Genomic DNA, 13,079 nt, shown 5'->3' on the forward strand with positions numbered 1-13,079 from the left:
GCGCCGCGCAGGCGCGTTGCTCCCGCCCCGCCGCCGCTTCCCGGGTCCTAGCGCCGGCCGCGCTCCGAAGGCGCCGTGGCCGTCTCCCGCCGCCGCCCCGACCTCCTCGGTTCCTCGGCCGCCACGTCGCGTACTTCTTACCCGTGCCGGGACAGGGCTCCCTGCTCCGGTACCCTCGGCTGGAGGAAGAGCGCCCTCACCCGCCGCTTACGTCCCGAGTAACCGGTCTCTCTCTCAGCGGCGCGATGGTCGCGCTGAGGATCCCCTTCGGGAAGCGTTGGGTTTTCTGGTGCTGCTGCCCCGCACTCGGCTCTGAGCGATCCCCTCTAGCGCTATTGAAGTAAGTCATTGCTGTTCTCGTCCTTCGTGGGCTGGACCCACTGAGGGGCAAAGAGGCAAAATTCAAGATCTCCCCAGGCATAAATTTCTCACACCATGCGCAGGGATGCCCGGGGTTTGCATTTCCTGCTGCATTGCACCTTTACGTGGTCCCCCACACCTGCTCCATTTCGCTATCTTTTCTTCTATTTTTTCTACTGTTCACTTGTTTCTTCCCTAAAGCCTGGGTTGGCAGGAGGCTGCGATTTGGGCTCATGTTGTTTATTCTTTTTTATTCTCATTAATTGGCAAAGAATGACAAGGGAAGTTTCACATCTGCAAAAAGAACCGTTCCTGCCCTGTGAGGAGCTTGAAGAACAGCAGGGAGATGGTTGTGTAGAAGGGAAGTAACAGAGGTATGTAGACGTGTTCCATGTTTTGTTTTATTTGCTGCCAGTATCTCAGGAGGAGTGGGCTTATGAGAGAGCCTGAAAAGCTGAGCTGAATCATGGGAGGTCGTGTCATGATGGGTGGTTGAGGTGGAGAAACATATGATTGAAGGGTATATGGTTGAGGAATGCTGCTGGAGTGCAGCAGTGGTAGGGACAACAGGATGCTCAACAGAAGACGGTAGACTGGGGGAATGCAGTTAGGTTGAGTCTTGAAGGAGGCCGGAGACAGGGATGTGCTGGAACAGCAGGTGAAGAACAATGGAGGGCTGCCAAGGAGCGAGTGCTGTGGTCAGGTTTGTGCGAGGAAGTGTTTGGCCATCCACAGCTTCCTTGGGTTGCAAAGGAGCATTGCATATGTTTGGGATGCCAAGAAGAGAACTCTGCAATAGTTGTGGTGGGATATACCAAAGAGGCCTAAACAGGAGATTTCCCTGTGAAAATGATAACAGATTGGCCTTGAAGCTGGTGGGGTAGAAGGAAGGCCCGGGAGCTGGGTGCTATTTGTGCATGACTTGTGGGAAAAGGGAGGGAAGATAGTGGAAATGGGGAGTATGTTACTGCTATCAGCAGTGAAAGAGAAAAGGGGAAGTGAGGCTAAACCAAGGCAACCTGGCACTTCAGCTAGCATAAACTGATGACAAAATCTCCAGGAAGAGATGCCAGACAGCCACTTGAGCATTGGGATTGAATAGAGGGAGAAAGGTTGATGACAGAGGGAGAAATCTGAGAATCGCAAGCACAGAAATGCTACCTAAAATCCTTAAGAATTGCCAGACAGAGGGCACAAAGGGAGAAGAGCGCAGGTCTGTGAACCCAAGCCTGGCATTAAGAAAGGAAAAGAGGATGATGACTCATTGACAGAAATGATATAGGTGACAATTATTTTGTAATCATAGTAAGTCACTACTTTTGATAATAATAGATCTGGGGATCAATGGGAAAGCACCGTAGGGTAGTTTCTGAAAGTTATGGAGGCTGAGGAAGGTAGGTGACCCAGGAACAAGGTTTAAGGACCTGTGAATCCTAGGCCAGTGGGTTCTTCTGGTCACATCCACAACTGTAGACGCTCTTTCGTAGCTCATTAGCTCCTACCTTCCATGTTACCTTACACCACATCAGTGATTCCTCTTTAGGAATTTCAGTGTTGAGATCTAAGGTGACTGTGGGGATGAAAGGGATATCTTGCAGCTTCTGTCACTTCAGTTTCCCTTCTTGTCTGGACATCTGCAGGAGAGTGGTACAGGACCTTAGAAGTCATCTGAAAGTATATGTTAAAAAACAGAAAGCTTGTTTAAAGATAGTTTTCACGAACTCAGGTAGGGAGGCCATACTTAAGTGACCTGCAAGGTTTCTTTGAAGATACTAAGGGTTTAATTGATAAAGGAGTGTTGGTAGACGTGGAAGAGTTGGATATTTTGAAAGATATGCGAGAGGGCCCCAAATCAGAGATTGATGGACAGGGGGGAGCTGTGAGATCTGGAGCGAGATAGTTGCTGAAATGGGAAGCTCTCTTAGAAATATAAATTGGAAAATGAAGTTTATACTTTATTTTGATGTGAAAAATGAAAAAGAACATCACATTTGAAACTTATATTGAAGTTTGAGAGGGAAAGTATTAGAAAATAATATCTTTTTTAAACAAGGATCGTGGCAAAAAATAACTGTGTATTAAGACACAAAGACTTTGCTTTGCACTGTAGATTATAGCATGATTTGCATTTGTTTAATTAGTGATAGTTGATACCACCAGATAGGTAGTTGCTGATTTACACAAAATGAATGTTTTAAGTCAGTCCAGCAGGTGCTACGTATCAGCAAAATTTTGCTTTAAGCCTGCCATATAGTGATATAAAATTCTGGTTTAATTTTTAAAAAAATAATTTCCCATAAATGGAAATGTTTGGACTATGACAGACAAAACAAACCAAATAATTTTCAAATATCTGATTTGCAGACAAAAAATTTCCATGGAAGTTTGGTTAATCCCAACCTGTATAGTGGCACTTGTGCCCCCCTAGTCCCACTGAAAAATAACAATATTATAACTATTTTTTATTCTGGTTTATATTTTTTATCTTTAGCGATTCTTTTTGGCTGCAGAATAACTGCTTATGCAGACTTGATATCTCAAACTTGAAGCCCCCATCTTCAGGTGCTGGGTTGCTGAAGGATCTCCCCTCACTCTGCAAAGACTTCCAAGGCTCTAATGGGAGTCTATAATCCCCTGTGTATGTGAGATGAACACGAATGAATTTACCACAGTTAGACATACCCACATTCAGTCTTTTTGGTTTCAAAATAGCTGTGTGTCTCCTCTATGCCTTTAGACTTGCCTTAGAGACAACACAGTAATTTGCAGAAGCAGGATCATGCATTTGGTCGCTCATATAATGCCATTGACTTCAGTGGAGTTAAAGAATGAATGAAATGAATGAATGAGAGAAAGTTTAGGTCCCTTGCCAATGAACAGAGAGCAGTCCTCTCTATACTTCCCTGCTGGGTGCCTTCTCTACACTGGAAAGAGAAGTTAGGCAGGGAGGACTTAATGTGAAGGTGGATGTGTACGTCCAGGAATTATCTAGTTTTTCTGTGATATCTCTTGTCATTTTAAGCTAAATTAGTAATGAACCTTACTAAGTTTAACTTGCTAAAAAGAACTAAACCAACTTTAATAGTTCTGGGAGACCTCTGTGGGAGGCATGGAGTTGGCAGGTTGTTCAAATAGTCTGTTTGAAAAAGGATTCTGATACAGCAGCAGCAGCGGGTAATGTTATCAGAAATTCTTAAAATGCATTAAAAGACATTAGCCTTGGAATTACATTGTGTTTCCTGAGGTGATTCTCACAACTGGTGAGAGATTTTGATGATCATCTACCTCAAGCTGGGGCTGACCAAAACCTGGCACAAGTGGGGAAAATAAGCTGTAGACTTCAGAAAGGCCTTTCTAAAGGCCTCCCTTGTGGGAGCCTTACGAGAGGCCAGAGTTGTACAGCTACTACCCAGGAGAGTATATATGCGCTTTGAGCAGTCCTGTTAAAGTTATTGGGCCTACTTAGAACCTTAGCTGTTCTTCTAAATCAACATTTTTAATGGTGACAGTGGAAGAATAGCTTTAAGCCATAGATCTATTTTAGTTTTTAAACTACTGTGTAACCAAAAAAGAGAGTCAGTCCCCTTACTAATTTTATCACTTGTGTTCGGTCACCCCACTGTCTCCTGTGTTCTGATGACACAGGAAGAGTAAGTCCTTCTTTCACCTCTGTATCTGGTGTCCTGGGATCACCTTTGTTGCCCTATGCTTCAGCATCCCCAGGGTAAAAATATATGATGAAAGGTAAGTTGTCTTTCAGAGGGAAGTCTAAATTCTATCTATGAAGAAAAAATTAGCTTGTGGGTTCATATACTATTCATTTGTTAATGCCCCTGCTCTCCACTTACTGCTTTAGCTGAAAACTGTAGTGATTTCTAATCTAACTCCAAAGGAGCTTTCTTCTCAACGTGGGGGATGACTGATCATATATTCCCTAATATTCCTAAACTTAGTAACTTATAACTTTGGAGTGAAATTTTAACTGTTTTTTTTATTTTTATTTTTGTATGAAGACATTTCACCACTTCCGGAAGATGCTGGATCAACAGATCAAAATCACAAAGTGTTGTATAGGTACAGAAAGCACATGGGGAAGCTTTGCCGTATGCTTTGGTGCTTTACTAGTATAACAGAAGTATCTCATTCTGCACACGTCTTTAGCCTCTTCATTCACTAAGGTTCCTAGTGAGGATACCAACAACGGTGACAGCTAACGAAGCGCTCACTCCTGACATTTAAGCCTACCTAGTCTGAGTTCATCAGACAGTTTATATTCAAAGAAAAGGGTTATTATGAAAAACTACTTGACCGTTTCTAACAAATGCAACAATATAAAGAGGGAAAAGAGATGTTCAGAGAACCTGTGACTTTGTGTGCAACTATGAATACAACTGGAGAGCACATTCAAAATGTTTTAAAGCTGGAGGAAGCTGAGAGGGAGAGATTTATTCGTAAGAGTTATAATCTCAAAACAAAAGGCAGCCAGGGCTGGAACACCAGTTTTGCAATGCTTGAATGCTATAATTCAGTCTGTGCTCTCTTATATTAAATTCATGACAACTCAATGCAGTTCTTTATCAGTTTTAGATTACATCATGCTGTGAATTGCTCTGTTAATATTGACCCTTGTAAATCATTTGGTTTGAGGTCTTCAAATGGAAAGCTGTGATGCATTTCAGCATGCAATGTACTCACTTTGTCCTTGAAACTCATTTAAAAACAAAGCAAGCTGCAACTGCATAGATGATATTACTTTTCTGAAGGGTTAGATTTACCCCTTTGAACTGTCAATAGTTGGATGAAAGCCTTCCATAGAAAAAATGAGAATGGAGGAGAAAACGGTTGGTGCTTGATGTTGGCTGAGGGAGTCATAGAGGTGCTGCATGTCTGAAGAGCTGGGTAGCCCAAAGCCTGATTCAAAGAAGTCATGCTGCTTTTAATGAGAGTAGCCAGAGCAGCAGAAGTTACAACTGAATGCTAGTTCCTGTACTTTTATCTAGCTAGATTTTTTTTCTAATTACCTAAGTTTTGCTTGAATATGTACTTAATTTTCATCCATGTTCTTCAACTGTTGCATGGCTTTGCTGTGAGCTGATAAACATTTGCTATGCTCTGCCTGCTGGGTTGCATTTTGTTCTCCATCCATTTGTACTGGGCTGCATTTGATTGTGAGCGAAGGTTCTTTTTGTTTTATAAATCCCTTTAGGATCCTTCAGAAAGAGTGCTGGTTTAGAAACGCCAGTGTTGCACAGATGTATATCAAACTGCGAGATAAATGGAAGTTGTTCTGGAAAAAAAATGAAAGTAATATTGTGGTATGTTAGAGATCATCATTGATCTTCATTCCCACCTGAATCCATTTGGTTTTGCTGAAAATCTATGGGAGATGGAACTGAGTAAATATGACAACTGGGATGGTGCACACAAGCAAGGCGAGGTGGTGGAAGCAGTGTTCTGCCACTTGCTAAAGGACTAGGGAGGTTTCCAAACTGTCTTTCCTGTAGGGAAAGAGAAGGTTGCTCCTTCCTGGCAAGAGGGGCAGTAAGCACTGCAAACAACTGTTGAGTTGTCTGTCTTACATCCAGCACCTGCTTGAATCCAGTACGTAGCTGGACTGGGTCAGGCACCATGCTTCTCTGGGAGCACATATATTGATCTGCAACAATGTGAGTTTCTAGACTTACTTTAGTCAAGGCTGTAGTAAAAGTGTCAGGATTTGTCTTTGATGAGGCATTCCCCGAAACAGAAATAATTGTTCCTGAGGAAATCATGGGGCTAAATCACAGCAAAATCTACTTTAAATAACTGAAATTAGGCATACAGCTTGGCTAACGTGCCACTTTGTTACAATGTGTGTTTATAGGAAGGGTATAGATTTGTCTCTTGGCTTCTTCGTGCTGATCTAGGCGTGATCCAGCAAAACAAGCAGCTTGTGACAAGGAAAATTCAGCTTATACAATTCGAAGATTCATGTCAATGCATAACGAAAACATGCTTGTGGAAGCTGCTAAATACGTGTTACTAAGAGCTGAGTGCAGTCATCCTGAAGGCTTTAAATCTACATTTCTAAAAGAGTAAACGAGCGCACATAGTTCTGAACTATTTAACTCTTACCATGTACTGTAACTAGAGTTTCAGAAATGGCTCGTGATTTGGCTTTGTTTGATTAGATTATTTGTTTGGGGGATTCCTAAAAAGTCCTTGACTTTCTGAGACTGGCCTAGTCAGCTTTTTCTGAAAACAAAGCTCTACTAACGCTGTCACTACATTTTTAAAATCTCAGCCAGTTTGCAGGTGCATGAACATAGCAACAGACACAAATACAGATACAGACATATGTATTTCACATATACTACATACAAAATACAGAACCAGGAGGTGCTTGAACAAGGTATGCAGTTCTCAGTGCCTCAAGTATCTCTTTTTCATTTAACCACGAAAAAAATTAGGGTCTGTTTCTGACTGAGGAGTATAGAACGTGCTCCATTTTATACAATATATATGCTCGCCTATCAGCGGACTATTTCTCTAATACATCAAAATAATTAGAACATCTTTCTTCTTTTTTTTTTTTAACTGAAGTGAGAACTTTGTTTTTATTGAATGATTCACTTTCTACAACTGTTATTACTTCTCCAGCCTACTCTGAGTTTGCAATAGTGACTGAAATGTTCTCAGACAAGCAGATGGGAAAACGGCCTGTAAATCTTTATTGTTATAAACAGTTTGTAAAACTTTGGGTGTTGAAAGGTAAGAGTAGTTCAAATAAATCTCAACAATGCTGACTCAAAGGTCTAAAACATTGCTTAAATCCCTTGATTAACCCAGCTTCTCAATATTTGACATGAATCAATAACTCTGAGATGTCTTTGCTGTTCTCTAGCTTTGTAAATATTTACGTAGCCAGTCCCATGAAATATGACATTTAATCCTGTTGAAATAATTCTTTGTATGCTGCCTATGAAGAGGTATAAAGTATAATAGTTCCAGTGGTCCTAGTTAAATAATTGGCACTAAGGATGAAATCTGCTGCTTTTCTTTTGTAAATAACCAAGATTTATACAATGTAAGTGTGAGTGAATGGAAAGCAAAATCCACCTTCTGTCGCAAATCTTGGGCCAGCTGCTGGGAATGCAGATTTCCTGATCCTGGCTTGTGCCTGATCCTGTGGCTCAGCATTAACAGCAGCCTTTTGTTCCAGTTAAATGAGGTGCTGGGAGCTAGATCAGGGCAAATAGTGAAAAGATGGCACCTCTATCAGCTTGTCCTCAGCCTTCCCTTTCTGGGATGTACTATAATGGTCTGTGCACTCCAGGGAACAGGAAGATACTCTACCCAGTTTCCAGGACCTGGGAAAGCTTTCTGTAAGAATCTCAGTGGAAAAGGGTTGTACCAGCCCTCCAGATCATGGCTGGGATTCCTGCTAACATACAAGACTTGCAGCATGTTTGTATTTAAAAGGCTTAGCTTACGAAGCACAGTGATATGCTTGTTCCTAAGACACTGCGCTTTTAGTCATTGTTTACTGATTCAGTCTGATTCATCTGTGGATCCTGCCAGGTTTTGCAGTTGTACTCCTTGCCTCTAGGTATTCAAGTAGAAGGGGTTGGGGAATAACAAGGAAGCAGAGAAAGATCACAGTGGCACAAGATGTTCAGAGTTGGCCAACAAGAAATCAGAAGTGGATCTTCCTTCAGATATGCTCTGTTCTCATGCAAAATTGGACCTTTCTGTGCTTCTAGGATGGATTCCTATCTTACCAGAGAGCCTACAACAGCATGTTTATTTGCTTTCCTATGAAGGGATGAGAGAAAAGACGTGCCCAGTTCTCAAATCCATAATAAAGGCCTTCTTTCTACGGAATTTTTCAGACTGTGATCAAAAATAAAATACATTTCGACAGGTTCTTTTAAAATTATTCTCTAGGTTATAGGTATCCTGCCTGTTAAAAAGTGGAGAAAAAGATTGCATTCTGTGTTTATATATTTAGAAGTATTTTAGCTACTTATTTGCTTTATCATGCTAAACCCCTTAAGAACCCTTCAGTATATGAAAAGGTCTTCATGCAGAAGTACTACAGTGATGCTGTGCTTCTGTAGCCCGGTTTGACCACTCCATAATCCAAGCAGAGAGATGTATGCTTAAAATAACAGTGCACCACAGAAGAGGTGACAGGGGAAGTCAATGAAATTACTGTCAGTTTTCCTGAGTGTATGCTTATACAGTCCTTAGGAGCTGTTTTGCCTGTGTGTTTGCCTATATATCCACAAATACTTATAATTCTGGTTGGGACAAAACCCAGATATTTGCATTTGGATTGCTAATGGATTCTTCTTCAGGTTTGTTTCCATGTTATGTTACATTGCTTGTCTTATTGACTATTTCTCCCCTCCCAAGCTAAGACTGAGTAGCATCTGCAGAATGTTGCTTATATTTAGGGATGTACTTTGAGGTACTTTGGAAGAAAAAAAATTATGTTTATGCACAAAGGTTTGCATTTTCAGCCACACCTGTTTGAAGGCCCAAGAGATTTGAAGAGGATTTGGTCCAGTTGGAAATCAAGCTAGAGATGATATATCAGAATATGAATTAAAACTTTCAGAGCTGAAAATATAAAACTAATTATCTTGGTTAAGAAAAAGTAAAATCTTTTAATTCACTCTGGCCAATTAATGTTAGTCTTTAGATAGAAAGTTAACAAGTACATAAATAGCAATGGGACAAATTAATAGAGGAGCCTTATGTGCCTAGACATCTGCTCAGCCAACCAAAGTTCCTAAAGGTTCAGCTGCAAGTCTGGAAATGTAACCACTGGTGTCTAAAATAGAAGACATGGAAATAGATGTTATTTTTGATTTTTTTCCCTCTTTCTACATTGTGTGGTTTACCACAAAAACAAACAAAAAAAAGGCCACAGGTAATGGTCGTGGTCGTGGAGTGCTTGAAGGGTATATGCCTTCACTCACAACAAAGTGAAGACATGTCAAAGATGTTGCTTCAGCTACAAAACATACATGCAGGAATTACTACATACTAGCAGCTGTGAGGATTAAGCGATCTGATCCATCTTTTCTGTATCTCTTTTTAATAATAATTATTTGTACTTAAAAGAGGGAATAACGTTTCGTCATCAACATCTGAGGAATAGCTTTCTTTTTGCCTGATGCACAGTAGAACTCAGAATTCCTATTGCAAAAAGAGGCCGGAGAGCAGATGAGGCGAAATGACAGATTCAGGTGAAACATGAGCAGCCAGCTCACAACAAGCAAGTTCAGTGCGTGACAATCTTCCTGATTTTCCCTAGGGACTGGGCAGAACCGTTCAAGAAGGAGCAGGTGGAAAGACCTGCCAACAGATGAGTACCGGAAAGGATTTAAGCCACTGTACTTGCTGGAACTTGGGAATTCGTGATGGCCTGAGCTTACCCAATGACAGATATCTAAGATTTTGAATCAGACAGCTATCAGTCAGTTCTTAGCTGTAAGAACCAGAAAAAAACTATTGTGGAACAAAAGACATGTACAGGACATTCTCTGAACAAGCCACCAGAGCTTATTTCTCAGGGAAGTCCTATGGTGAGAGAAATCTTTAAGCTGTGGTTGCTCATAGCACTAAACATAAAAGAACACTGCTAATGTATTTTTTGTGAATGTGTCTATCCCATAATTCATTCACTCAAAATGGTGGTTTCTCTTGACCTTAAGCTAAGCTTTAACAGGTGGGGAAAAGATAAATTTAGGAAATCCATTGACGCAACGCTGATACTTTTATGTCTTCTTGCATATTTTCTAGCATACCATGAAGAATAATAAATGGCAAAAGCTAAAGTGTCCTTGGCAAACAAACAAACAAAATAGCACCCTGTGATATTTTTACCTTTGCTCCCCCTCACCACACACACTGTTTACTCCCACAGAGCTTGAAATATTAACCCAGCATGTTAATTTATTTCTTCCAGAGTTGCCCTGGCCATTGGATTTAACATCTCTCTTGGAAGCACTTCAAACCAAATGGCTGGCTCCATCTCTAGCTTTGTTAATTAGGCACATTACTTTGTTGCTTTTTTCATATCGTTTAATGTAATTGGCATTTGTGAAGCTTTTGAAAGGCATGTTTGGGACTACATTTTGTGCAGCTGGCTTTAAACTGCAAGCTGCTTCAAGTGTCTAGTTCTGTAGAGGACAGCCTTCGAGAGCATAGAGCATGTGTGCTCAGCACATACCATGCTTCCTTTCCAAAAGGAACGAAGTGACCAGTATGACACATGTTCCTCCCTGCATACATTTGTATTTCTATGGTATTATATCTGTAATGGGAGCATTATGTGCCCCATTTGAAGAATAGGACTCCCTCTACAAGCTGTTGTACAAATGCTTTGCTGTAAGATGGTCTTCATCCTAACCACCTTTAGGCAACTCATAGGGATACCTTGCCATATAGGCACAAAAGCCTGTGTTTTTTCACATAGAAGTGCATCTTTGCAAGCCATAAATTGCTGTGATAATTTCAACAGGTAAGGGTGCCAATAGTGTGTCAAGTGCCAAGAAGATTGATGAATTTACACTATGTAGGAATTCAGCCCATTAATTTCAGTTGTCTTGGTGTGAAATGATACTCTGTACCTGAACTGAGGAAGAGTTTGGGAAAAAAATATATGGATGCACTAAAGAGATTATGTGCAAGTGCTCTTTTTCATAGAAATGCTGCCCTCCAGTGGTCTGGGAAAAAAGCATACATATTACTTATTGATGGCAATAACGTAGTTTCCACTTACACTGCAGCAAGTAGCAATCAAATGTACAAATCTTAGTATGACAAGCACATGGATTGTCTAGGCTCCAGCCTCAGGAAACCCACAGATGGCATAAGACCAAGTAAAGACATTCGTAACAAAAAGGTATTGCTCTACCAGTACAGGCCTACTGACTCTCTTCTGTAAACAACCGACTAAAAATAAAAATTCTTCCTTGCAAATGGCGGGATTGTAATAGTCTGCCCCACAGTGACAGTCGAAACCCCTGACTTCAGACAGATCTACATGTAAGAAAATGGTCACGAGTTGGACAAATGGGTCTCACAGGACGTTTGTTCCCAAATGCGATGGATTGTCACTGGAAAAAAGCAGCCTGGCCCAACAGTCGGTCAGACACAGAGTTCTACATGCAGTGGTTGTCAGTGAACCATGAGGATACTTCTGTCCTCACAGAGCATGAATCCCAAGCCACAGATGAAACACAGGTTCTCCAGGTTTTATCTTTCAGTCACAGCAGCCAAGTGCATCTGTTTTAGGATTCAGAAGCAAAGCATCAATGTGAAAGGAAGGAATGTTGTATAGCCAAAGTATAAGGTAGATGATCTTCAGGTATGTTGCCTCTACGCTTGTTTACCTTTCCCTCGTGTGGCTTCAAATGGTCTTTCCAAATGTGCAAGACTCTTTCTCAGCTTGTCCTGTTCTACACCTGCATGTTGGGTGAGGGTTACTGTGCATGCTGAGATGATTTGCGCCCCACTGAGGGACTTGGCCACCAGAGAATTGCATCGTGGTCCCACTGTCATCTCCTGTTCCTGTACATCTGCCCCACCTGCCTTAGAATCATAGAATCATTAAGGTTGGAAAAGACCTCTAAGATCATCGAGTCCAACCGTCAACCCAACACCACCATGCCCACTAAACCATGTCCCTAAGCGCCTCATCTACACATCTTTTAAATACCTCCAGGGATGGGGACTCAACCACTTCCCTGGGCAGCCGGTTCCAATGTTTCACCACTCTTTCAGTAAAGAAATTTTTCCTCACATCCAATCTAAACCTCCCCTGGAGCAACTTGAGGCCGTTTCCTCTCATCCTATCACTTGTTACTTGGGAGAAGAGACCGACACCCACCTCGCTACAACCTCCTTTCAGGTAGTTGTAGAGAGCGATGAGGTCTCCCCTCAGCCTCCTTTTCTCCAGGCTAAACAACCCCAGTTCCCTCAGCCGCTCCTCATAAGACTTGTTCTCCAGACCCCTCACCAGCTTTGTTGCCCTTCTCTGGACACGCTCCAGCACCTCAATGTCCTTCTTGTAGTGAGGGGCCCAAAACTGAACACAGTATTTGAGGTGTGGCCTCACCAGTGCTGGGGCCGATCACTTCCCTAATCCTGCTGGCCACACTATTTCTGATACAGGCCAGGATGCCATTGGCCTTCTTGGCCACCTGGGCACACTGCCGGCTCATGTTCAGCTGGTTGTCGACCAGCACCCGCACAGTACTTGGCCTTGTTGAATCTCATACAGTTGGCCTCGGCCCATCGATCCAGCCTGTTCTTTGCACACCCTATATTTTCTGATTCTGTTTGTTATTGAGTGTGAGAGACCTTCAAGTCCCTTGCAGGCTAGAGCAGCAAACCCAGCTTGTGCTAATGTCCAGGCAGAGCTTTGCCACCTCTGCTGTAGCAAGCAATTGCTCTAGTAATATGAGGGCTCTGGGGGCTGTCAGTCTTTACCTTTTTAGCTCCTATTTGTATTCCCTCCAGGAGTTTTTTATGTGTAGTCAGATTTGAGCATTTTTTTATGATGACTTCCAGAACATACTAGTGTTTGTACCTTTTCTTGTGACAGATGCATGTTACTTATTTACTCTGCTGCCTGGCACAAGTGTGGGGCAGAAGTATGATAAATGACTGGTATAACTGGAATGTTATACTCCCAGCCAAACATTTGGTTTTCTTGGGACAAA

This window comes from Aptenodytes forsteri, unplaced genomic scaffold, assembly GCF_000699145.1.
Source record: "Aptenodytes forsteri isolate BGI_AS27 unplaced genomic scaffold, ASM69914v1 Scaffold8, whole genome shotgun sequence".
Lineage (NCBI taxonomy): Eukaryota > Metazoa > Chordata > Aves > Sphenisciformes > Spheniscidae > Aptenodytes > Aptenodytes forsteri.